The sequence below is a fragment of the Dermacentor silvarum genome, chromosome 9, assembly GCF_013339745.2.
Source record: "Dermacentor silvarum isolate Dsil-2018 chromosome 9, BIME_Dsil_1.4, whole genome shotgun sequence".
Lineage (NCBI taxonomy): Eukaryota > Metazoa > Arthropoda > Arachnida > Ixodida > Ixodidae > Dermacentor > Dermacentor silvarum.
Window position 1 is genome coordinate 67,897,415 of NC_051162.1, and position 27,996 is coordinate 67,925,410.

Consider the following 27,996-nt stretch of genomic DNA (forward strand, 5'->3'; position numbering starts at 1 on the left):
ATCAAAGCAGGTCAACTTAAAACGGTCATGGGCAATGCGCTTTGTTTACAAAGCATCTGTTCCGAAACCTACAGGCCGACAATATATCCTGACTCATCGTGCTTAAAATAAGCTGGTGATACTTAGCATGCTCGCACAATTGTAACCTCATATTTCCTTTACCTGCGCTTTTCTAAGGAATCCGCAATATAGCAACCGTATCGAGCACGCATTTTTATGCGAACATCGGATGTCAGCACGGTTGCCTCTAAACTGTCGCGGCTGAAAAGAGTAAAGTTCGAAGCGTACCGTGAAGAATTTCTTCTGTTAAGGGGTGTTCGGACATGGTCACCTGCTGGAATGGCTCACGCACAAGTACTGTATTTCCTTTTATTTGCTTGTGTCAGCCAATCCCACTGTGCAAGCACCATTGGAAAACGTAAGAACAGTCGTCTTCAAACCTTAGGAGAGGTGCAGACCTTTCTAGATAGCAAGTGCATTTCATTCGTACTATATTTAGCTTTCTAGAAGTGGTCACGCTCTTCTTAAGTACTACAGAGCAGTGAGAGAAGTACGTAATATGACGGTAATCACAGTCGGGTATCTTTAAGATTTATTTATATCTCCCTCTATATACAGGAGTTTGGTAGAAGCCATAAATTTAAAGAAAGACTATTGTTCCATGTCCCTTCAAGACAAGTTTCATCTAAGGGAGAAAAACATTGGCGTTACGAGCATGTGGTGTTAAGTCACACCCATTTCTCGTGAATAAATGATTCGCACGTGAATTTACTGCTGAGAACGTTGGCCGTGGTTTAGCCAGAAGCTTGTTATAGCATCCTGAAACTTTTCTTTCTAAGCATATTTCGAATGCTTCTAACCATTTCACTCTACCTAGGTAACCCAATGGTAAACACAAAGTGCCTAAAGGAACCCACAGTAGAAGGCTGCGAAACCATTCTATTAAGCTGGAGCTTTAGCAGTGAGACCAAGACATGCGAAAAAGGCTTTGTTTGCTCGGACTGCGCTAACAGATTCGACAATCAAAATGAATGCACAACAATGTGCGCTAACGGTAAGTACGCTCGATATACAAGTCTAACTTTAGCTTGAAAAAGATTGCTAGAGAAAAATAACATTTTTTAAGAACGTTGATATGCGTAATTTTTTGGGGAAGTGTAGAAAGGAGTCAATTTGGGGTTATGTGTTGTTGAATACGTTCGCGGCGCAAAAGTACTCGCGAAGGCGCAAGTTAAGTAATGTAGACCTTCCCAAGTAAGCTCACCTTTGAATAATACTCGTGTAAATGGTTTAATGCCAGACTTAGACGATTTCTTTGCGCCACCCCTAAACTAATTTCATAACATGTACGCAAAATTACGAAAAGCTTCAACAATATGGTGTGCACCCATGACGAGTTAGTGCTTTTTCGGACGGCTGCACTTTCTTTCTTTTTTTTTTTTTTTTTTGCTGTGCTGCTAAAGCTGCGTCGGGCATCTCCCTGCAAAATTTTTTGAGGTACGTTAGATGGATCTGGCAGTGCTTTTATGAATGCACGTCCGACGTTTCTCTGTTTTTTTTTTTGCATTGTTTCGTGCTAAGAGGCAGCTTTAGCACGGGGGCTCTAATCTAAATATGTGTGAAAGGAGAAATCAATTTAATCGGCAACCATTACGCTCACTTTTATTAGGTTAGTTGAATTTAAAAGAAAAATGTAAAATTTAGTGACTGTTGGTAGCGAGTTCTCCATTTAGGCCGTCAATTCTTTATTAAAAATTTCTGATAATAGCAAACTTTCAGGAAACTGAACTATCAACTTGACAGCTCTGTAACTCAAGAATACCTAAGGATATCGCAATTCTGTTGGTTGCATTTAATAGTACATCTTAACCGGACGAAATTGATGTAATATACATGACTCTTTTCTTTGTAATGAGGTTTTACGTGCGAAAACCACTATATATGATTAGGCGCACCGTAGTGGGGGGCTCCGGAGAAATTTGGACCACCTGGGTTCTTTACCGTGCACCTAAATGTAAGTACGAACGAGTTTTCGCATTTCACCCCCATCTGCAATGCGGCCGCCGTGGCCGGAATCCGTGCTTGGCAGCCCAATACCATAGCCACTAAGCAATCCACGGCGAGTTATAAACGGCTCTAAAATAATCCACTAATATATTAGTAGAACTTTTCTACACCCTTGTAAACAATTTAACCCATTCACGTAAGATATCAATTGATATTTCATCAAGTTTCTCCGCTTTCGAAGTTCTAACAAAAGCAGTTTACAGAACTGCACTATTTCTTCTTCGTGCAGAGCTACGAATTTGTTAACTTCGTCCGTCTATTTTTTTTTTCAGGCCCCAAGTTTTAAAAATTTATTTCAGAACAATCAGGCCTTAAATAGAAATTTAGCTTCCAACCTTCACTAGAAATTACATTTCTCTCTCAATTGCTATCAGTCTCATTAAATTCGGCCAAGTGGTTATCTCAGAAAAGCGTTTCTGCCTTTTACGAGTATTTGAAAGGGTGGCGTAGGTGTGTGGCCGGAGCTAAACCTTCCTCTTAAGATACGTCGGGCATAAGCACGCTCAATTGATAAATAAAATACATGTTTCCCTCGCAACATCGTTTCTTTTGTGTGTGCTGTGGTGCAGCCTGCCTCTTGCAGCGCAGCCCACGAAGATCGGCGTGTTCATCTCTGCTGCAAGAACAGCCGCGTGTGTTTCCATAGCGTTGATGCGAGCTTTCCAAGGAATAAAAAAAAACATTCCATCAGGGGCCCCCGGACGCGATACTATGACAACGCGGGCCTTTCCTAAACATAGAAATGCTGCAATTACGCTTCGCTACCAATCCACTATGTGAATGCTGCAAATCAGTTCGTGTTGCTGCACTTCAAAGTTACGATGAAGTCAAAGTCGAAACTCCAATCCACACATTGACAAAACCTTTGACTAAAAAAAGTAAAGAGGTGCACCTCTTAGTATAGTATGTTTTGTTGACTGCTCTTCAAGTCGCCCTCAGTTTTCGTTCGCGAACACGGGCGAGTGACCGTTGTCGTACCGTTTGCTTTATCACTCAAGCCAGTTCTCTCTTAACGATTGTTCTGGATCTTGCTTTAATAATACAGCTAGGCAAGCCACTAATAAAAACTTCAAATTTGGTAGTGCAAGTTACGGCGTCGTACAAATCATCGTGGCTCTGCTTACGTTTAGAATCGTTTTCGGCCTTCTTAGTGGAATACACACACTGCAACTTTGATGATGCTAGCCTGGTCTACTTAATGTAGCGAATGCTGCGTAGATGGGGTTCTGCTGCAAACGTGATTGAGAATACGAGTACAGTAGCTCACTTCGATGACAATCATGCCCTGTTAACGCGGCTGAGGGCTCACTTTTCTACAGTGATAAGCAGTGGTTGTTTGTCTTTAGTTCATTCTAGTAACGGTTAGAGTAGAACCCAAGTAAAGCGCACAAGAATTGTTTTTTTTTGTAACGTCCTAAATGAGCAAACACCGCCCGTCAGAAAGCGGAACAGTTTGCAGTAACTGGTTAACATTACAAGCGCAGCAACTATGGCATGTTGCCCGTGCTTTTTTTTTTGCCTTGCGATAAAATTTTTTATTGTTAAAGTGGGTAAGTTGTACGGATACGAATCATTAGATGTTTATTCAGCTGTTTCTAATTTGCGGCGGTGATGCTTCGCCTGAAGTTAAAAATGCATTTTAGCCGCTTATATCTGACAATGCAATGATTCCAAACTGTTTTGGTTCCAAACTCCTGACGTCAAATTTACGTAACCACCAACGCAAGCATCGGGTGGTGACCCGCAGCGTTGTCTAAACAACCAAATCAAACACTTTCCTCGTTTATAGGAGGTCATCTTTTTTAGATTTCAAAACCAATAACATTGTCTACACTCAGCGAATTTTCTTGTCTAATTGGCTGGCAAGAGGTCGAGGAGCGCGCTCTAGTGGAGAGGGTTTCGATGGGGCCGAGTCAGCACAGTGAAGATAGATAACCGCATAAGAGGGTGGTGCCGGCTTCTCCGATTGTTCCGCTTCACCTTACTTATCTTGCGAAGCCTCGTCGAAAATCGCGGCGGCGTGGAACGGAAGGATAAGAATGCCGCTAAAATAGGATCCTCAGCAAGGAAGAGTTGGCAGAACGATGTCGTATGCATGCCGAAAGGGCTCGATAACGTTTTACCTGCCACGCAAGAAAACAAAGGTTTACCATGTGGAAATAAATACATGCTCACCGGCAGGTGCGAGTAGCGAGGGCCTGAGCGATTGGCGGGCAGCCATCTTCTATTCCTTTCGGAGCGGGGCCATCTGTGGCAATTCAGCTAAATTTTCAGTTTTGTTCGACATAATAATGCATTTTTTTCGTGTACACGTTACATTGACGTGGTGTGCTTTCGCGATTTTCTGAGGTCGCGTGACAGACAGGCGAAGTGGGCGTAGCCAGAAAACACTGGACCAATAGCAGAGGGCTAATGGTGAAAAGGCGTCGAATCAGGAATGATTATTTTCCATTTGTGCAGTTTAATCATCCATAATCAGTGTGTACACGTTATATTAGATCATGAGCTATCGCGGTTTTCGTGACGTTGCGTGACAGACAGGCGAAGTTGGGAGTGGCCCGAAAATGTTTTGACCAATCGTGGAGGCTGACTGCAGAAATTCGAGTCAAAACAGTTTGGAATTATTTTACACTAGGCGCCCCAGGCGTAGGAGTAAACACTGGCGAAGCGTTCGTGCCAGAGCGCCAGTGTCTTCGCACGAGCACTTAATCGTTGTCGTCTCCTGGAGACGTATCAATTCTTCCTCCCTTAGACGAAGTCTCCCTAGCGGTCTGGAGGCCGCCTAGCCTCTGGTGCTCGCAATTTCCAGGGGGTTCCTGCTTGTGACGTCGAGGTCGATGTTTGAGAGGAACTGTTCCTTTGCGTCTCGAGTGAGTCTGGTACCAGCGGAACAGCAGAACTTGTTTCTCCTGGCAATGTGTCCGAGAATTCATCTGCTGTGCTCTAGTCTGTTGGCGCTTGAGTTGCTTGCCTGGTCTGACTCGTTTTTTTATGTGATTGAGGTGACACCGAACCATTCCGAGGACGTTTTTATAAGCCAGCATCGTGGTCCGACGCGGCGCTGTATTTACAGTTTAGTCCAGTCTGGCTTCTTTAAAAACAATCGGATAAGCACTTTCTCCCCTGCTGAGATGCGTCGTGATTGCCTGAGTGTCTCCTGGCGCTCAGGGATCTGTGTCTCCGTCTCCGGCTTGAGTAGGTTGAGATGACACAAAAGTTCTCATCCAAACTTCGCTCTCGCAGGTGGCATTCCTGAATTCGTGTGAACCGTGGTATGTTGCCGATACAGGAACCTCGCAAGTCGACACTGTATGGACCACTTTGTATCCATCACGAGTGCTCTCTTCAATTCTGCCACATAGAGTTCTGCCTGGCCTTTTGTGGCAGAGTGATACGCTGGTGATGTGGTGGCCTGTATGCCATTTGACGCATAGAATTGCTTAGTCTCGCTAGAACGAAAGGCTCTTCCGTTGTCGAAGACGACTTTTCGGTGTATGCCGAACGTAGCGAAGAGACTTCAGAGTACATCGATGACAACTGCGGATGTTGGTTGCCTCACGTGACGGGCTTCCATCCACTTTGTGCGCGCGTCCACAACAACTAAGTAGCTGTGCTCGTGTAGTGGCCCCGCGAAATCAATTTGCACTGTATTCCGCGGTGTCTGTGGACGGTCCCAGGTGGGAATAGGAACTTGGGGTGGACTCTTCTGCGTTGACTGGCATTCAGGGCACTGTCGCATCGTTTCTTCGATCACCTTGTCGATTCCGGGCCACCATACGTAACTTCTTGCGCACTTCGTCATGGCTACTATACCTCGGTGACCAGCATGTAGAAGTTCCAAAACGTGAGACCGTGCTGAGCTTGGTTTAATCACCCGTGATCCAATCGTGAGGCACTCACGACGAGTTGCCAGTGCAGTCGCTCTTCGTCGGTAAGGAGTGAACTCAACTCCAGTGAGTTTCTCCACTGTGCCATCTTGTACTGACTTGTACAGCTTTTGCTGGATCTTGTATTGCTGAGTCTGATGTGCTATTTCTGTAGCTGTTAACGGAGGTCATAACAACGCTTCAAACAATAGTACATCGCCTGGTGGCCATGGCGTGTCGGTGCGTTCAGATAATCGCAATCGGCTCAGCGCATCTGCGTTTCGATGGTCCTTGCCATTCCTCTAGAAAATGGTGTAGTCACACGCAGATAACTTGATGCACCATCTGGCCATTCGTGGTGAGAGGACTTGAGCTGTTGGTTTCTCCGGTACCAGTAGGCCGAGCAGTGGTTGCTGGTCAGTGACAAAACTCACCTTTCGTCCCGCAATATATTTGTGGAACTTAGCTGCAAACACTACAGCAAGACCTTCTCTGTCCAACTGTGCGTTGTTTCGCTCCGCCGGCTCTAGTGTCCTCGATGCAAAAGCGATCGGTGCCTCTCTATTCAAGTCATCACGTTGAGACAGAACAGCTCCTATGTCGTATGGTGAAGCGTCGCAAGAGACAAGAAGCTCCTTTCATTCGTCGTAGTGTGCCAGTACGTACTGACTGAGAAGTAATCTCTTAAGCTCGTCAAAAGCTACTTGATGCTGAATTTGCCATCTCCACGTGGCGTCCTTCTAGAGGTAAAGACAGCTGGCAATTGTTGCCCTGTTTCTCAGGAATCTGTCGTAGAAAGCCAGCATTCCGAGAAATTACTGTAGCGCTTCTGCGGAATTAAATTTATTCATCTACCTAGCACTGAAACCAGCCAGTCTCACCTTTGAGATGCTTAGGGAGCGGTCAGTGGCTTTGTATAGTTTTGTCAGAACATGCATGCTCGGAACATTCCATTTGCGGTTTCTTTTTCTTGCGCTGTCCCTTCATGTGTGCGGCACCCACACGTCGGCGAGGAATATCAGTTTAAAATGGTGCACTGATAAAAATAAAATGACGAGTTCAATGAAATAGCCCTCCTTGTATTGTTCTTACGGCTTTCACCGTCCTTCTTTATTCGGCTGCTATCATTTACAAAGCAGTCCCAACTTCCTCAGATTACCATTCTCCTTAATACCAAGGTACGAAGTGTGGACATGTCTACACCATTCAAACACTTTTAGTACGTTGTGTTCAGAGCATGCGAATAGGTGGAAATGGAATAGGATTTGATTCTAAAAGAAGATGAATGCATGTCATACGGGGTGTTCATTTTTAAGCTTTACGAAGTTTTTAGAAATCGCCTGTGGCAGGTAGCATCATTCTTATCATTGAGCTGGATTATTCGATGAGGCGGGCATTAGTAGCATGAGAAATTGAAACACATATTCAACTAATTAGGAGAAATTTAATAATGAACTTCTTAGTTAATTACATTGCCACACATATTGCAATTTACGAATTGTAGCCGGTGAGCTTTTCAGGCGTATCTACTTGGAATGAATTTCCAGAATGACACGTTTGGAGATACGCGCCATCAATCTCGCTGTAAAAATGCATTGTTCTTCCATTTATTTTTTTACCAAAATGCTGTCTTTTATAACTTAATAATTTCCCTTTCGTTTCCGCAGAATGTTGTGCGAAAGACCAGTGTAAATTCCTTACCATAAAATACACAAAGCCACTCAGCCCAAACGATACATATGAAATCAAAACATGACTCAGCGCATTTATCGATCGTGCAAAACGAAGGAAACCCATAAAGGCTGGAAGGCAGCATAGCTAAGAAATTCAGGGGATTGTGAGCTAATAAGCGACGGACTGGATAACGTGTGTGAGCAGAAAAAAAGTTAATACCCGAGAAAACTTGGACCGCAACTCATCGAAAAAAAATATTCATGCAGTTTCTTTTTTTCGTTTTTACTGTGTGCTAATTGTTCATGCGCTAGTGCAAGAAGTAAAGATTACGAGCCTAGTGGAAATCTATAGCAATGTATTACCAATTGGTTGTTATCCAGGGCGTCTGCTGAGAGGAGGTACTGTAGCAAACAGAGCGAACACGAGAAACAATGTAAAGGGAATAGATTACAGGGGCCCTGATCTCCAAGTAATGTTAACCGAGCTATGGCAAAAGTTGTAGGCAGAAAGATATAGCTGGAAGCCAGCGTCCATGTAGTTCGCTCCCTCATTCTCTTGGCCCCCTATCGCGGCTTTTGCGCATTATGTATAGCAACTACCAGAAATATTTGTCGTAGCTGACGTAAGTTTGCCGCAATAACACAATAATGAAACCATGAAACTTCAGCGAAACTTAATGCTCTGTAGAAACAGTGCCACCTAGTAGGTAAATTTAAAGTTAGGTTAGTGTGGCTTGAATTCAAACAGGTGATATTTTCACGAAAATTCCAAACAGAATTCACAACAACAAGTTGTGTATTCGCAACTGCAGACCGTTTACATAAATATAGATCCTAAAGGGTCTGCACTAGCGCCTGTCGGTTTTGTGTTTGTGTCCGTCTAGCTCTTTGCACTAAAATATTCATTTGGATACTTGGTGTTGCCTGCCGAATGCGGGGGGTGTTTCGTAAATATGAATGTGATTTCGGTTTTCTCTCGCAGTACAAGTACAAAAACGAACACGAAATAAGAAGAACTGCAGATATTGGCTTACATGGGGTGCATCGTGTCAGGATATGTGGTTTGAGTTTAAGAAGAACAAGGCCGGAATAATGCGCCGACTACTATTCTACACCGGCTGTGGACCAGATAAGGAGAAGTTATTTAAATACGACTTTTATAGGAAGAAATGCAATGGTAAGTACAGCTACGTCTGTTTCAATAAATGCTGAAAGCGAGATGTTAGTCCGTGTGTTCAAATGAAAACGTTTCAACACAGTTACCCCGAGTTGAACATTAGGAACAAAATATAATGTGTTTAACGTGCAAGCAGAGGCAGGTTAATGTATCACTGAAGGGAAACAGAGCTAAAGAAAGAGACATGTTCAGTGATATGGTGCGTTGAGAGGTGCATTACAGCAGAGACACCAATCCACAGTATATTTTTTTTTCTTTTTGTAACTACCGCTCGCAGTAGCTATATAAAATATTTTCAAGATGCATTTCCTACCCTGTATTGAAATATCACTTCAAATAACACATACTACTAGTTATACAAAATATTTTGATGACGGATTTCCTTTCCTGTATTGAAATATCACTTCAAACAGCACGTAGCAATCCTTATGTTGCATGCGAATTTCGTCGTTCCTCTGATGAAGTAAGTGCAAAAGTGGTATAAGCGTTGTTGTACTGTATGTTATGCCTTCTGGAGAATGACAGCAAGCATAACACCACTGTATCGAAGCGGCAAAGCAAAAGGCTGAACATGTCGGGAAGTGCAGTCTCCGTGTATACTAGACTTCGGTTTCTTATTTAAAAGGAAAAAAGCCTGACTGAGCCTCTGTTCGGAAACTTCGAGCTGTATTGTCTTGTGCACCTGCCGGTGCATTTACCTGCTGATATGTATATATATATATATATATATATATATATTTATATATATATATAAGTGTGTGTGTGTGTGTGTGTGTGTGTGTGTGTTATTCAGCGACGGAAGAGTAGGGCCTCCTTTTTACATGTTACGGAGCAAACGTTGTCTCTGAAAAGGCGCTTACTGATCTTAGATTGCAAAATAAGCAACCGGACAACGGAAACTGTGATGGGTTATGAATAATACATTTTATGTCAGCCTAGCGCTATATTTATGTAAAGGGCCTGCATTTTCTTGCGGAATGTCTTCACCACTGCGCCATTTAGTCGACTTTACAAAAAAAGAAAGGAAAAACGTCAGAATGTATTTTTGGTTGATATCTTTGTAAGCGACAGCCTACGCAATAAGACAATTCGCGCATGGCCAACTGCAGTTATCAACGAGCCCCTCAGCCACCATGGTGAACCTTGCAGCGGAACATTTCTTCAGCAATGAACTTCAGCAATGGACTATATTTCTTCAGCTATGGACTATATGCGAACACACGACGTGCTTCACCTTGTAGAAAGGCGCCACCGTGCCACAGTACGATGAGAAACGAGCCGCGAATTTTAGTAATGGGTGCCTGCCGTAAATTACACCTTCATTTTCCGTTAGAAGTTGCCCGTGCATTTTTTATAAGGAAGTTGTTGCTATGTGGCATAGGTGGGTCTAATACGCTAAGCATCTCGAAGCACAGGCATGCATGAGCGAAATTCGTAAAAGGGTTTTATCTGCCCTTTTTGTCATTTTTTCGGGGCCTAGTTATTTAAGCATCCGACTTCTGGGCTGAGTGAACTGGGTTTCAAACCAACTATCTTATACACATGCTGTTTATACATACATATATATATATATATATATATATATATACAGGGTGTCCCAACTATCATGCCCCAAGGTTTAAAAATATGGAAATGCCATGGAGCTAGTCAGAACCAAGGTAATGTTTGTTTTTTATCGCTTGGCGATACTCAGATTATTTTCTCATACCGCCTAATTATCCTAAATTACCTAATTAATCCTTATTATTATTCATTACTCACATAATTAGATGAAAGGTGTCAATGAGAAAATTGTATATCAACATAAAAAACTCCACATACAACTTTGTGTTGCTCAATACGTGCTACATAAAAGTTTTTTTCCAAGCGTTTTATGAAAGAAGCCGCGAATACACAAAATGGCCACGCGACTGGCCGCACTCGCAGTCGTATGTCGCCAACTTCCGAACAGATGGATGTCCTTCCAAGTATCTAGAACTCCCGTAGTTGTTGAGCACTAGGCTGGGACCACGCTTATATTTATTCTACCGGCAGGTAATAGGCGGCGGCACTCGTCTGCCTCCCACAGCAGCGAAGGAAGGTCGACTATTCCACCAAACGAGTGGTGGGGAAAAGATACTGCCAGAGAACCAAGCAAAATCTGTATAGAGTTCCCTTTCAACATAAGAATCCATACAAACAGACAAGCGCCAGGTCGTCGTACATCTCTAGCCATTATAAGTATACTGGTTGTATTCCGGTGGCACAAGGATTCGAACCCAGTACCTTCCACATACGAGGCGGACACTCCTACTATTTCACCACCGCTGCGGTTTGTGTTTTCTTGTGACCACACACCCGCCGGACTATATCCAGTGACCCAAGTTGCCGACTAGGGCGCACAGCAGCCAGCCGCACAATTCGTGCGCATATACCCACTGGTCTATGATGCCTGCTCGGTAAGACACCAGCCTGCACATAACTAGTAACCCAAGCTGATTCTTGTGTCGGTTTTTATTACGATGAATATTCTCTACTTCACGCACATTGAGTCAGTCTATCTACCTATCTATCTCCTTAAGGTTTTCACACCGGCCCAATGACGCCTCTTCTCGACTATGTGGCACAACTACGTATGTGGTCCCAGTCGTGATGCCGTCGTGGTCATCCCATTGTCCTCATTCTCACTTCGTCATGTGACTTTCCTCGTGCCGTTGTTGGCACGCCATCGTCGTCATACCGTTCTCATCACGCCGTCGTCGTCATGATTTCGCCATACCATCGTCATCATTTCAGGAACATGAGCTAACAGTCGTCACGCCATCGTCGTTTGAGCGCCGTCGTCGTTCCATTGACACCATTGCTTTTTGTTGCGATATCAGTTATATGGCCACTCCAGGCACAATTCTGCCGTCGCCGTCGTCGTCGTGGTGCGGTTCTGTATAAAGTCAATGGGCGATAACATAGTCGCCACACGCCGTACGCTGTTTGTGCGAGTGAAAGCATGCGACGGTGAGCCGGCAATCGCGGCTTGTGCACGCAAGGGCGGGAACCGGGAAGGAAGCGCGCAGTCTTCCAGTCTCGCACTACGCTCCGGAGGAATGGTAAGAAGGTGGATGGGGCTATGCTTTACAGCGGCCTCGCCCTCCCACGTGGCCGGAAAGCTTCGGGGTGAGGGTGAAAAGGTGGAGGGGCCATGCTTTATAGCGGCTGTGCACTCCCGCCGGGCCAGAAGGCTCCATGCTGAGGGGGGGGGGGGGGCGCATCCTGGACCGCGAGCGCCCATCCACGGGGCTATATCTTGAAAACCATTTGCGGCGGGGGCAGAGTCCAGCCTCCCGAACGCCGGCGCACACTCTCTGACTCACTCCAGCGTTTTGACAGCGAGCTTGTGCGTAATCGAGAGAGAGGCGTTCATGTTTGCTTGTGCTTTTAGTTCAGTTATTGTGCCTATGTTTAAAAGTTTACACGACCGATAACACTACTATCCTTACTTTGTATAGCTGTCCACTAATTTGCTTTTGCAATCGATACATCGCCTTTCGGACGAAACTCCGACTTTTTGTCATTCCAACGTAGTGAGGCTGTAATGTTTCAAATCCCCATTATGCCGCCATTCACAAGTTGTTCTACAGTCTTAGTTATGTATTTGTTGTCATCTGCCAACGTGATGCCATTGTCATCGTTTCATCGACCTCATTCTTTTTTTTTCATTTGATTCTAACCACGCTCTTGTCATTCACTTGTGATTAAACGGCTGTTGTCACGCCATCTTCACTGCGGCTTTGTCATGCATTGGCGTTCACCTCTTGTGGTGATGCTATGGGGGCCTTTCCATCGCCGTCATTCTAGTTTTGTCATCTAGTTGTCATCATTTTGGCGTCGTCATGCCGCTGCTTTTTATACCGCCGTCTAAATTTTATCAACGTTCTTCCTTCGTCAATATAATGTAGCGATGATGTGGATCATGAATATGCCACCATTGTCATGTCATCGTAGTCATTGCGTACTTGTCATACAGTCGAAATCATGCATTCGTTGTGATACCGCTGTCGCGATGCGGTCCCCCTAGTTTCATCATCGTCATTCAAGCTTTGTCATCCAATCTTCGTCATTCAAACTTCTTCAACAGATTCTCGTCAAACCGTCGTCGTGACGCCCCCGCCGTCACGTCATTGTCATCCTGAACTTATCGTTCTGCTATAGTCATCATGACATCCTCTTCACGTTGTCGTCGTTAAACCGTGCATAGTGATCATATCAAAATCACAATCCTACTGCCGTGATTCCATGGTCGTGGTTAAAACGTCGTCATGCAGTTCTCATCATGTCGTCATGTTCATGGCAGAGACTGGCGAGTGATTGTCAAAGCAAATCGGACCAGTTACAAAGACCCGGTATGTCGCATAAAAGCTGAAGTGATCAAAATTCCATAATGACCGCAACAAATCTTTAAAAAGGTACCTTGAGGAATAATGCGTACGGTTACGTCCTGCCAAACTTGTTAACTACAGCCGGTAACAAACCTAAAAATTCTAAAAAATTCTATTAAAAATATCTAACGAACACTGAATCAATTAAGGAGTATAGTGGCACAGAAAAAGCATCTCAAAAGTACTAAACACGCAATCACTGTGTGTTACGTGGAAAAACATTTTATTATGTTCAACGCAGAATATATCAAAATGCGGACTCCGCCTACTGACAGTTGTGCCGGCACACAATACTCTTAGCTCCAGTGAATCTCAGCCGAGTACACTTTTCTTTTATTGCGATATCAATTATATGGACACTCCAAAGCAGATTTCTGCCGTCGCCGTCGTCGTTGCCATCGCCGTCGCCGTGAGGTTCCGTATGACGTCAATGGAGACGAAATCGTCGGCGCGCGCCGCCGAACGCTGTATGTGCGAATGAAAGTGCGCGAGGGACGCGCGCTTTCACGGGGAGTGAACCCACGGCGGAGAACAAACGCGCGTTCTGCGCCGTGCTTCCTTAAGGGCTGCAGAAGTAGGCGTCTCTTTCCTCCTTTACAATCACCATATATGTAGAGCAAACGCGCCTTCTTCCGACGTGCGAAAGGCCGTAGGGGGGGGGGGAGGGGGAGGGAAGGGGGGCGACGTTTAGCTGCGGCACCAAGTGCCTACTTATATCAGAGGCTCCGGCAACAGTCACCAACGCCGCACGCATTTTGTGGGAACGCGGGCAAAACGCCGACGGCGTCGACAACAGTTCTGCGTGTTGCCGGTGCTGCAGCATGTCCAAGTTTATACTGCTGATAAAGCTACTATCATTACTCCGTATAGCTCTCTACAAATTTGCTATCGCAATTGATGCTACGCCGTTCAGGTGAAACTGCGACAACTTTTTTTATTAAAGACAAATAAGAAATCCATACAGACCCTTTTTTGAAATTAAGAATATGAATGAATATACAGGTAAAGAAATATTGCCGCAATGGGCTTGTGTGTTTTTTTTTTTTTTTTGCTAGCTGAAGAGAAGCACAAGATATACAGCATCGTAATTGGATAGGGACGACCGAGGCAATCTTGTTGGTTACGAACATGCGAAAACAATGCAAAACGTATCTGCTATTACGTGAGAATACGTATGCCGTATTCTCACTTGGCACTCTTACTTTTCTTGGAGCATTTAGCTGTTCAACCATGATTAATGTTATTATTCTATCTTTCTAGCTGTGAAGAATCGCCTACGAAAAAACCAGTCAAACAATGAAAACGGATCCAGTGGAGTTGCTGTCAGAGGATGAAGGCACACTCCCCCAAGCTCCGCAATATCAAATTCTGCACCCACCACATAAAAACTCTTCGACTAATGCTTTCAAACATCAGGACGAGTGAAAACATGGTGATAAAGGTCCCATAATTTAATAAGTCACGGACATAACAAGACATCTCCCGGTACTCCTTAGTACAAGATGGGTAATGGTAGTGCTCCCGACGTAGGGCTCCGGTTGCAGTGCTTCGAACCCCACGGACAACTTCAGGAGCTTAAATAAAATTATGTTGCTCTTCCAAGAATCCATTGCATATGACAAGCAAATTTATGCCGGCGCTGTTTCGTCCGTGTTTGCAATTTCAGCAATTTTTCACCTTTTATATATACACGAATAAACAGCTCTTTGGCATTAAAAGCATCGATACAACTTCAAGGGGAGATATAGCCGTGCCTTTCTGCTTGATAAAGGATGACGTAGTGAAGCAAGCGATGCAGAAGAACCTTGCTGTACGAGGAAGTGTGTCAGAATAAAAAAGACGAAGCACGTAACTGACACACTAATACAACGCGCAAGACAAAGCACGTAACTGAATCGTCACCGAGTCAAATCAGCGCGTACAGCGCGTCGTAATTGCAGCCTCCGCGATCAACTTCAGAAACATTTTCAGAGCTAATTGCGGAGGCCACGCTCCGCTGTGCTGAGTACGGTGAACGCCACCTAGGTGGCGTTGGTAGTGCTTCTTGATGCCAGCGTCCCTTCGAATGCTGGCATCGAGGCGTCGTAGTGCTGATATAGTGCCTAGAATATACTTACTAGTGTGCCGACCGCCGGGCGTTTCCAATTGGAGACGCTGGCACCGCCGGTGATGCCTTCCGCCGGAGGCCACCAGACGGCGACATTGTTTGGGACCGTGCTAACCGAGCGGCGCATCACGCGTCGCTTGCGCTTCGGATGCACTTCGGATGCGCGTTCGTAAGCGCAGTCAGTTGCGGCCACGGAGGAAGGTTTCTTGCTCCGTGGTTGCGGCCACCGTTACTAGATTACTCTGGGTTGGTTGCGGCGCGTTGTAGCTTTCGAGCAAGTAGCATGTCGTGCCTCCGCATGTCATTGCTGGGTTTCTTTTCTGTGCGAGTGGTTCGCACTTGTGTCTGTTCATGGACGGAACCGAGATGTCGTCGCAGAAAACGAGGCGTAAAGACAGCACCTGTTTTGTCCCATATTGTACAACTGGATACCGCTCAAACAACGAGCAAGTCTCATTATTCAGCGCGCCTGCTGACCCAGAACGTTTTGCCGAGTGGGAGAAGAATATAAGAGGGCAGATCGAAGGGTAACTCTGGCAGCTGTCGCTTGTGAGAAACACTTTAATAATTGCTACATTGAGCGCTCGTTCAAAATTAGTCGACGGTGTTTCGCCCATGAAAATGTGCCCTGTTTAATTACCGTCATTTATGGTAATTAGATACAACTTGGTGTGAATTTAGCATTTGTGGACATGTCTCGCATATAATAGTTTACTGTGGAAAAAAGTTACACTTCTTCGGAAACCACGTATTTATTTATTGGTACTTTTCGTAGAAACACCCGGTATCGTGTAGCGTTATAATGATAACTGTGCGTACGATCGTTTGTAAGTGCAACGAAATCATATTCTTTCGATTACACTTTGCACCTCAACCAACGTTGCGCAGAGCGAAACGGGCTGCGACAGCCCATTGGCGTCTGTCGCACACGCGCGCGTTGGCTAGAGACGCCGCTCGGCATAGCACGGTCCGTATGGCTATCGCCGTCTGGTGGCCGCCAGCGGAAGGCATCATTCTCCGTGCCACCGGAAAGCCCGCGGTCGGCACACTAGTAAGTATAGTCTAGGCACTATAGTATGGCTATCGCCGTCTGGTGGCCGCCAGCGGAAGGCATCATTCTCCGTGCCACCGGAAAGCCCGCGGTCGGCACACTAGTAAGTATATTCTAGGCACTATAGTGCTGAGACCACCGAAGCGTTCACTGTCGGTGCGCGTTAGTGTCATAATGCAGTACTTCTCTTTTCTGCTCGTAGGCGGCGGCACCGCCCCGAGCAAGAGCGCGGGTACACGGAGGAGTGTTAGATATATAAGGCGCGTCTGTGTAGCTCTCTGCAAATGCGTTTGTGGCGCAATGGGTTAAACGCTCGGCGATCTATCGTCGCGGACCGAGAGGTCGTGGGTTCGATTCCCAAATTTTGCATGTTTGTGGAACTTTTTCTTCTGGTTTCTTTCTTTGTATTATGTTCTATGACGTATTTCCGTGACGGAAATACGTCAGTGAAGTCTTGGTGGACCCCGGCATAAAACACTTTCGTGTTAAAAAAAATGCACCACTGCATGAAATACCACAATAAACCGCTACTAGCGGTCTTGCCCCATTCTTAAAAGGTACTTGTCGGTGTTTTGTGCTTGGAGTAAAGACGCTTTTACAACCGAGGGAAAACACGAGAAATCGAATGTGAAGCAGTGGCCCAACCCTGCGAGCAACGCCGCCGGATACAATGCTCTTGTACGATTGGTACCTCTCCCTCAATCTACCATAGGAAATAGACGCCACCCTGGTGATCCAGAAAGTCGACAGAACGCGACAGAATCCAGAACTGTAGGCGCCTATCAGCAGGTGGACGGAATGGTTCATCAATATAATCTGCAAGGTGGATTCGCGCAGCCACGCGTTCAGGGTCATTGTATCTAAGGAGCAACTTGGGCGAAAGGCAGGCAGCTACCGGCGGAACCCACAGCCAGGCTAGCCAGTCAAAAAAAACACTCTAGGAGTCAGGGCTAACACGACGCCGCTTCTGGCGTTTCTGACCTACCGTTGTAATTGCACGGGTGGGTTTTCAGCATTCTGCGGTATGCTGCTCAGCTTAAGTTGAGGTTGCAGATGCCGAATAGTGAGCTTAGTTGCCAAAACTTCAATCGAGTGTACGGTAGACGAATTTGACGAATGACGAACTGTGCCCCAGTTCACATGATCGATCAGGATGTACGTTATGACAATGTAGCCCGGTGCAGAGCAGTGTACCGTAAAAACCAATTTTCACGTGATCAAAAGGTGACGCCTGGGAAGAAAACCGTTGTACTGGTGCGGCAGTGGGTTGGGCGTCTGACTTTCGGCTCCGACATTCGAGACAGAAACGGACGTGCTCCTACATTCCAGGCCTGAATTACTGGCCCCTAAGACTTTCACCACACCAGCGTTGGCATATTGTGAATGAATGTGGAATGAATGGCCTAAATGTGCTCGAAAGTGACGTGGTATGGCCAATAGCCGTTGCCGATCCACAGGGAGGTAGTTGAGGCTCTAGATGAGCTAGATTGCCTAAGCTAGATAGCTTAGTCACTGTAGATGTCACGTCCTAGTTGCTGGAACAGTTGCAAAATCTGCGAGGAACTGGAAAAGTCAGGTAATCACTGCTCTTTACTCTGCTCAGAGAGGATGACTTCTACGGTAATAGCTGACTGCCCTATGTTGTAAGAGCTAAAACTGTCGACATCAGGTAAAAGTGGCGACCGTGAGAGAGCCTCGATGAGGGAGTGCTTACGTCCAAACTGGTATGCTACCAGGATACACCACTCTTGTGCACGTATCACCGAGGGAGCCAGAGCGCCAGGAATGTCCTTCAGTGAGGATAGCCAGAAGAGCGCGTGATCGTTCATTAAAACGTCATATGCGCGACCTTGAGGTACTGCCTGAATTGCGTAGGTGCCCCAAGTACGAATAAACAAGCATTTTCTGCAGGAATAATTGAGCAACTCTGTCATCAGGAGCATGAGGCTGGCGTGAGCAAAGACACCACGGCTTTGCTAGGTAAGGCCCAGGCCGAGGCCAATTTTGGTGGTAACGCTGTAGACTTCATTTGTCGCTGAGAGGTGAAAGGTCGCTTGGTAAAGGACCGAGCAGATGGCATAGACTCGTGAACCCGTCATCATAGGCTTTCGACAAGGTGGAGACGGCATTGTCTACACCGATAAGGTGAGCTAAATGCTGGATGGGAATAGCGACGTGTTGCACAAAACTGCGCCAATATGAGGAAAGAACAATGAAGCTTCGTAGCACCTTAACGTTGGTGGGCATGGGAAACTGCGTGCTTGCTCGGTGTCTGGCGGTATTAGGAGCCACTGACATGGCATGGAATAGGATGGTAAGCTACCTAGTGGCAATGACGCACTTGTTGAAGTTAAGATTAAGAGACGCTGTGGTTCCTTATGACACTTTTTCATATAATTATTATCATTACAACACTGTCGGGTTTTCTCTTTTTTATTTATTATATGGTCTCAAACTAACGTTGCCTCTTCACGGTGCATTTCAACCAGCTGCCTCCTCAACAAAGGCGGCTGGACGTGACGCCATCGCCCTTGCCGACCCTGTGCGCCAGCTTTCCGTACTCGACTGAGGGCCTCCTTTTCTATACAATACCCCACCGGGATGCAGAGTTTTTGTCTGGTGCAGTCGAGCTCCTGTGCTTCCCGTCCCGTGATCGATGTTGGACTTTCGGAGAAGCTCCTTTCCTGATACACGCGACCCTACCGCGTGCTGCGCCAGGTGACGCCAGTGACCTACGGCATTACTCCCGGCAGTCATATACCTTGCCCTCTACTCTGGCGTCCAGTGACGTCTATGTGTCACACAAGCTCAATGCCTTCTGCACTTCTTACAAGTCCGGTATTTGTTGCTTCAGGGGCCGTATTCTGCAATGATTCGGCTTCCGAAGAATTGACTTGACGGTGACGTCCAATTTTGGTGGTCCGCTGGCGTAATGAGAACAAGCAGGAAGGACAGAGGCTAATCTGTGCGGAGGTGTTTTATTTTTTTGGGTATGTGAACGTCACAAACCAAGGGAGACGCTCGCATTAGGAACGCTTCTTGATCAGAACGCCGATTTCGCCAGTGCACACGGCACGCACAGGCTCTACACTTGCCACACCAAGCCGTCAAATCAAACCGAAGACCTCGCGCTACTTCGCTTCGTACCAGACGACGGATTCGGTTTCCGCGTGACTGACATGTGCATGATGTCATCATAACATGCGTGCACGCCACGAGGCGATGGCGTCGCCCAGGCGGCGAAGAATCAGTGCTCGCAAAGCGAATTCTTCGAAAACCGAAGGGTTACAGAATACGGCCCCCGGACGGCGCCTATGCCGCCGGGGGTAACTTTGTCGACCAGTATATTTGATATGAAGAGACCAGTGGTGTGAAGCACCACTACGACGAGTTTATACCTAACACGGGCGCTTGCCTTTCGGCCAAGCGTAGCGTCTCCCTTAGTAGATACACTTGTATATAGCTTCTCATTTGCGTCTTTCATGTAACAATATCAAAGGGAAAATGAGACATCTACCCAAACGTAGCAAGTGCTACAAAGGAACTCATTTTCTTCCCCTTTAATTACTTCTCTACACCTAGCGGGTTTCCGCTGAACTGTTACGTCAGGTAACAATATCCCTACGATAGAGTGACGACAAAGGATCGATCGCAACGACATTACGACGAGCCTATGATAGCGTGCCACTGTGGATGAAGAGGTAGAGAATCCCCAAATGTTGCTTGATATGTGTAATATGTATGCATCTGCCATCACTATTGTTACCTCGAGAAGCACGATAAAGCGCCTTCGTCTATGTGACATCCCTCTGTAGAGCTCTTAAACTGTGCATCCCAATGATTTGGAGTTATTATTTTGGCATAGTTCTTGGAGCTCGATGCAATACATAAACGTAAATCTTTCAAGAGAATAAAGTTGGGATCTCTGAGGTGGATAAACGTGAACATTGCATGAGTTTTCACGCATAAGATGAAAGTGGACATAATTTTACGCATCGCCGTTATTCGAGAACCTTTTGAATTGCAGTTGTACTAAAACTTCGCTTCACGTACATTTCAACATATGCGCTGGATCTTATTTCCTGTATGCTGTTTCATGATTTAAAATTAAGACATGTTAATAAAAACTTTTAAAATCAGTTGGCTTCATCATTGTAGTGTGAATGTACTGCATATTTTTTTACCTCCACGTTTCTTTAACAATAAAACGAGCCTGCACTGCAGAATGAAAACTAGGCGACTTGGGTTATTGTCGTGATGTACGAGTGCAAACAACGGACACAGAGAGGTACAGATGTGGAGAGAGAAACAAACCAAGAGATCTGTCATTCCTTCTATTCCTGTATGTGTCCGTGCTCGGCCTTGTTGCGTCTCAAATGCGCACTACAAACTTGTTTGTTTTACTTCACGTGCTTTACGAACCAGCATCCAGATATCATTTTTCCGGGTTGTAAACGTATAAATGCGTAGTACGAAGCAATAATTGAAGAATTCTTGTGATAGCTTGCAAGGCTATGTTATACTGCACAAAATACGCAGGGAGTACGACATGCGCCGACAGTTTCAAAAAAGAAAGATTGCGACGCAGCTGTCCAGACATACGCCAACCGCATGTGCTTTTTTTACCACCGTTGTATCAAAGCATGTCAACTTTAAAAAAAAGCTCTGTCAATGCGCTTTGTTTACAAAACAGCTGTTCTGAAAACTACAGGCCGGCATTGCATGCTGACACATTGTGCATAAAACAATTTGATGGCACTTTGGTTGCTCGCACTATTGCAATCTCCGATCTCCTTGACCTGCACTTTCCTAAGGAGTCCACAACATAGAAAGCCCATCTAGCACGCATTTTTATGCGAACATCGGGTGCGAGCCGCTGTCGCAGCTGAGAAGTGTAAAGTTCGAAGCGCACCATCAAGAATTCATTTCTTACAGGGAGCTCGGACGTGGTCACCTGCTGGAATGATTTATGCACAAGTGCTGCATTTTCTCTTATTTGCTTGTGTTACCCAATCCCACTGTGCAAAGCCAGTTGCACAAGGTGAGAAAAGTTGTCTTCAAATCTAATGAAAGCTGTAGAGCTGTGTAGTTTACAAGTGCATTTCATTCGTACTTAGCTTTCTAGAAGTGGTCAGGCTCTTCTTAAGTACTGCAGAAAACTGAGAGAAAGACGGAGGGTGTCGTTAATCACAGTCAGGTATATTTAGGTTTGATTTATAACTCCCTCAATAAAGGAGTTTGTTGCAAGGCATAGATTTGAAAAAGCCAGTTACTCCATGCCCTTTCAACACAAGTTTTATCGAAAGGAGAATAACATTGGCGATACTATTTCCTTTCTATTTCTTTTCCTTTCTATCTATTTCTTTCAAGAAATGCTACGAACTTGGATTTACAGTGAAAAAAAAAACATTGCGGTTTAGCAGCTGGTTGTAGCATCCCGAAACGTGTCTTCCTCAGAATATTTCAAATGCTTTCTCTCGTTGCATTCTATCCAGGTACCACACTTATAAAAAAATGCCAAATTGAACCAACTGTAGAAGGCTGCGAAAGCATTTTATTAAGCTGGAGCTATAGCAGTGAAACCAAAACATGCGAGAAAGGCTTTGTTTGCATGAATTGCGATAACAGATTCGACACACAAAATGAATGCACATCAACCTGCAAAAACGGTAAGTACGCCGAAAATACTGGTCTAACATTAGCCGGAAAATGATTTCTAGACAGGAATTTCTACTTTTTCAAGAAAGCTGGATATGCCTAAATTTTTCGAAAGTGTAAAAAGGAGTGAAGCTCTGTTTATATTATTGTCTTCAATACATTATTGGAACAGCAATACTCGCAATCGAGGCCGGTTAAGTAAAGAGGCTCTTTCGGTGTTGCGAAATCATTCTGTTAAGCTGAAGATATATCAGTGAAACCAAACTAGCGATAAAGGCTTTGTTTGCATAAATTGCGTTAACAGATGCGGCGAAATCGTTGACTGTTAAATGTTAAATAACAGATGACACGAAATCGTCATCTATGCCTTCGTATTGAAAAATATCTCACAACAATTCCCTGTCTACGTTGTCACAACCTCCTTTAATATCTTGAAATGCTATCCATAAAGGTATTTTCTGAGCTACTCAAATCTTTATGCACTGAGTTAGTACAAAAATATTATCCTCTAAGCGTCTGCCTGGCCTGAACCCATTCTGTAGTTCCCCCAATACATCAGTTTTTCTCCACCCACTTCGACAGTTCAAATTTTATGGCTTGCATTGCCATTTTATATATCTCCAGCGTTACTGTAACTGGCCTGTACGAGCTCGTCTTATCCTTATCTCCTTTGCCTTTGTAGATGAGATTCATCTTGCTTTCACGCCCTCCAACGGGAATTTCTTTCTTCTAATCACTTGCTCTATAGCATTAGTCAGCAGTGCCTTGCTTTTTGGACAGAGGTTTTTGATTAGCTGTATTGGGATTTCATCGAATCCTGCTGCCGTGTTGCTAGGAACATTTTCTGCTGCCTTTTTCCCATGAAAGCTTTCTATGCTAAATTTTGATCTCTCTGGCCTCTCTGCTGTTGCTGGATCTGTTGTCTGAACTACGATTTTTCTCGTGCCGAAGTTAATCCTGATAACGTCTGTGATGTACCACAGCGCATCGTCTCCTTCGTAGATGTTACCATCTTCAGCCCTTATAGCCGTTTGCGAGTTTTAGTTGGAGCTCCAAGTGCTTTTATATGGTTCCAGAGTCTGTTTGGGGCGCCTTTGTCTCTTTTGTGAATGTTATGCACCCAACGTACACTTGTGCCTTTAATTTTCTTTTGCACGAGCTCACTTGCAACCCTTTTCTTTTCTCGGTATGTATTCCATCTAAGGAGCACCTCTTCTTCTTGTACTCCCAACTTTTTGGCTTCTCTATGAGCCCTATATGCCTCTTTACGCTCTTCTATAGCTTGTTTAATTTCCTTCTTCCACCACTTACGTGGTTTCCTCTTTTCAATCCAACAATTCTTTTGCCATGTCCACCTTATTTCATGCTATTTCCTGCTAGACGTCTGGTCTTCAAGTGCCATCTGGTGGAAGCCGGAGTTTGCGTCCAAGAAACTAAATACAGCTGCACCGGCGAATTTCCATATACTCGAGCCTTGGGAGCGGGAAGTGTTTTCTTTTTATGTGCTCATTAATTTTCCGTGGGTCCATGCAAATTCTAATTCTGCCGCCCTTTTTCTTGACGATAACCAAAGGGCTTAACCAGTCCGTGGGTCGTTCTCTTTTACGATGGTGGTCGGGCGCTCCAGTCTTCGCAGCTCTTCCTGAAGAGGGCCCCGCAGGGACAGGGGAATACGCCACGCTAATTGAACGACAGGAACCGCTGTTGGTTGCAGGACCACGCTGTATGGTCAAGCCGCCTAATCCCTGGAAGAGGTGCTGGAAATTCGTCACTGCTTCGTAGTCTGTTGAGGTGCTTACAGTGGCCACTGTGCGTTGGAAAAGGCCTAAGGCTTCATTCGCTTCCAGTCCTAGTATGGCTTGAGTGCCGTGTTTGACGACAAATAACTGGACTGTAGCGGATGTATTTCCTACCGTCACCTCCTACGACGTTGCTCCGAAGTGTGTTATGATGCCTCCGTTGTAGGCCCGTTGTACCGAGGTAGCAGCAGTCAACAGTCCCACCGCACGCATTTTCAGTTACGCCGGAAACGTTTGCTGCAAAGGGGACATGCAAAACCACGATAGATACTAAGATTGTTTGGTCCCAGACAAAACAATACAACCAACACTTTTAATCTGCGACTTACAAATGAACAAATGAGTGCTTCTTTGCACAGCAAGGCTAGCCCTGAGCACCGTGGTGCACAGGTAATTTATTCATTCAATTTCTTAGCTCTAAAATGAGCCTAAAGTGCAAGAAGTTGCATTTAGCAAGGTATGAATGTAGACACAATTGAACGCTTATATTTAATCTCGTAGCATTTACAAAAACAGTTACTTAAGCTCAGCTTCAAATTCCTTCTAGCATGTGCATTGAATCTGCAAATAGTTTCCTGATTCGCCGCTTCCAGCAGCGCTCTCTTTCTGCGTTCTGTTCTTGTTTCACGAGGAATGCCGATCCTTTTTCTTGGCTATTTTGAGGCCTTTCTAAAGAGTCCTTTTCCTTCTCGATTGTTATTCAAATTTTTTTCGCTGCTTTTTTTAGGCTGTCAATATCTAATTCAAGAAGTCTTGTTCCTAGCGAAGAGTGACTGCTGCCTTCTCTTTTTTTTTTTTTGAGAATGTTACCCTGCTCCCCAACGCGCTAAACCTAAAAAGCGAATGATGGCAGTCATCTCTGACGAGGATCAGTGCACGTATCTAGGCATTGCTTGGTCTCGCTGCTTAATATGTCGCATGGTCTTCCGTTTTTATTCATTGAGTGTTTAACTATCGTCCGTCGCCACTTGAAACTAGCCTCCACATTGCGTAGAACTTGATAAATAGGAGCTCTCGGTAATGTGAGGGAAGTTAACATTGGTTAATTGTTGGCATCTTTGGGCTTTATGTAAAGCAACCAAACTTCAAAACATGGTCTGTCGCGTAAGAAGCCATAAAACCGCATCTTCGATAGAGAGGGATTGCAGCAAAAAGCTTTGGGGTTGATTTAAAACCTCGAGTTGACCAAAGGTCTCTCCACCATTGACCCAGCTGGTCATAATGCCGCAGTCATGAGCGGAGAATGCAATAATATTTGCGGGTAGCTCTCTGCGGCAATGTAGGGAAAGCTACAGCGCCGGAGCTTCGGCACATACTACGGCTCCAAATATTCAGGCACCACTTGATAGTGCTACGGCTTATGGGACATGTACTGAATGATGATAACTTCCACATGCGATGGTTCCTCATTCGCTCGAACACAGAAGAAACAGCCATAAGGGTACCTCAAATTTAACATTATATTGTATGTTGTCTTATTTTCATGTTGTAAATAGGATAAAGTTTCCAGTTCTCCAGCGTAAATTCATCCGAATGAGACTGTTAGATGTTTTTCAGGAGCCTTATTACTCGCGCCTGCTTTGACACAATACATTCCCTTTCAATGCCACAGAAAATTGTCCGCAATTGCAGCCAAGATCGCTCAGCTTAGAATACACAAAGCCGTTCAGCCCACACGGAATATAATAACTAGGAACATTACTCAATGCATTTATCGATAATACAAAATAAAGGAGACCCATAATGGCTCTAAGGCAGCATAGCTAAGATATTTAGAAGATTGTGAACTAATTAGCAAGGGAATAATTTTTGCGCGCGAAGGCGAAAAAAAAAGCCTATATCCGAGAAAGCTTTGACAGCAGTTTTTCCTCGTCTTTATTATGTGCCCATCCCTCGGGCACTACTTCAAGAGGGAAAGACAATGAACACCATTGAAATTTATAGTATTGTACTGCGAATTGGTTGTTAGCTGGGCTCGTTGCTATGACCACGTACCATAGGCACCGGGCGCGGGATGAATTTGGGCTGGTGGCGCCTTCATGCGGCTGCGCCGCTAATCTATGGCATGTGGCCGCCGGGCCGCGCGCAGCAGGCGCTGCCTTGAAACCAAGTCTGATCAAACATGTTGCGTTTTTGGGTGCACCAACAGTTACTGAAACATGACTGAAACTGGTTAGGCCATTAAATTCAATCGTTGTTCATCGCGGCATCGCGTTTTTCAGGCGGAAAGTCTGTATATGTGCGGTTTGTAGGCAACAGCGCATACACCTCAGCAATAACGCGATACTCGAATCGCATGGTCGCCAGCACTTTTTGCATTGACTGTAAGCGCTGGGGGCGCCAAACTGATGCATTGTGGTGTAGAGTGAAAGCCAGTAAACGCATTATGACTGCATTTGGTCCCACGGCGCTCACCTGTGGCGCGAAAAAAAAAAGAAAAAAAACGGCGGCAGCCGCGCGCTGCCAGCGCTTCAATCGCGGGGCACTGTACATTTCCGACGCTGATTTGCTATGGTCTAGTTGTTCTAACGTTAATAAAAGAGCCGTTCATACGCAAGAGCTTCGTGTCCCACTTGCCTGTCTTCACCTCCGCAGTGTAACGGCTCCGGAGCTTGGGCACCGAAGGCGAACACTCAGATTTGTAGTTATTTTGCCGTCTTATCAGTGTATCAGTCTTTCTTTTAATGTACATTTTCCTTAGTAGCAATTCCAAACTCTGGTTGAGTCCGGCACACGACTGTGCTGTGCATCGACGGCGAACGCCAACGCAGTGGCGTGTCCACACTCGCCGCCACCGACGGCTCCCGTCGCGCTAAGCTATATAAAATGGGCCGTGACTGAAGATTGGGCTAGTTTATAAGCAATTAAGAATGGGGAAGCATTGCAAAGATAAAAGAACTACAACGGACAGAGAGCGGGAACTTACTGACACATGTGCGATCGGCGAAGCAGCTCAAGAAACAGAGTAAGGAAGACGTATGTCTCCTTTTTTTTCTGTCCATAATTTTTGTGTCATTCGCATATTTCCATGATTAAATACGCGGTAATGTTAAAGCGCAAAGCAAAACAACATTTGGAATATAACTGCTGGAGTTCCACGTGGAAGTCTTAGCTTGCCGCGGTGAGCTCAGTTCGCGTGGTGCATTTGCATCGCAATTTGCGCTCGTTTTCTGCTTTATGTAGTACCTGATGCCACGAATGTGATCTGCCTCATACAAGTGACGACCTTTCTCAAAAGCAGACACACGAAAATGCGTTTTCCGGTGCGTCAGCCCTTAAAACCCGCTGTGCCAAATCACTGGAAGCACCGAGCGCCTTCGTCCCGTCGTCTGCTTCACATGCCAGTGCTTTGACAGCTGCCGTTCGCGGCGCTGTTCGCCAGCATATCGCCGGCGCGCCGGTGGCGCCTTACGACGGCCGCCCGGTGCCTATAGGAAAGAACGCAAACAGGGGAGAAAAGATGAAGGGAATGGATGACATGGGTGCTGGTTTCGAAGTAATGTTTAACGAGCACTGATAAACGTTTTAAGCATGAACAAGATATAAATAGAAACCAGCGTCCGTGTAGTTCGTTCCCTTATTTTGTTGTCCCACTTTCGCACTTTGCGCAACATGTATAGTAACGATCAGGAATGCTTGTCGTAGCGGACAAAATTTGCCGCAATATCACAATAATGAAACCTCATCAGAACTTTTACTCTGTATACGCAAACCCACGAAGTAGAAAAGTTATAGCTGGGTTAGTACGGCTTCTATTGTAACAGATTGTTTTCTCAAAAGTTCCGAAACAGAAAAACAAAAAAGAGTTATCGCTTGTGCCTGTCTGTATTGTGTGTTTTTTTATTTGTCTGTACAGCTTTTCGGCTGAAACGTTCATTTGGGTAGTTCGTGTGGCCTGCAGAATGTAGATGGTTTTTAGTAAATATGTATCTGCTTCTGATGTTCGTTCGCAGCACCAGTAGAAAAACGAAAACGAAACAAAAGGAACTGCAGATATTGGCTTGCATGGGGCGCAAATTGTCAAGAGAAGTGGCTCGAAATTAAGAAGTCCAAGACAGGAAAAGTTCGCAAACTACTATATTACACCGGCTGTGGACAAGATAAGGACAAGTTATTTGAATACGACCTTAATCGGAGGAGATGTCACCGTAAGTATAGCGAAGTCTGCTTCAATATGTGTTAAAAT

The 27,996-nt window shown here is 45.2% G+C and overlaps 1 long non-coding RNA gene across 1 annotated transcript; it reads left to right on the top strand.

The window, feature by feature from the left end:
* Positions 1–27,996, top strand: LOC119464767 (uncharacterized). Its single transcript, XR_005194575.2, has 4 exons — positions 1–24; positions 21,017–21,394; positions 21,849–22,022; positions 27,764–27,996. It is a non-coding gene; the product is annotated as an uncharacterized LOC119464767 (long non-coding RNA).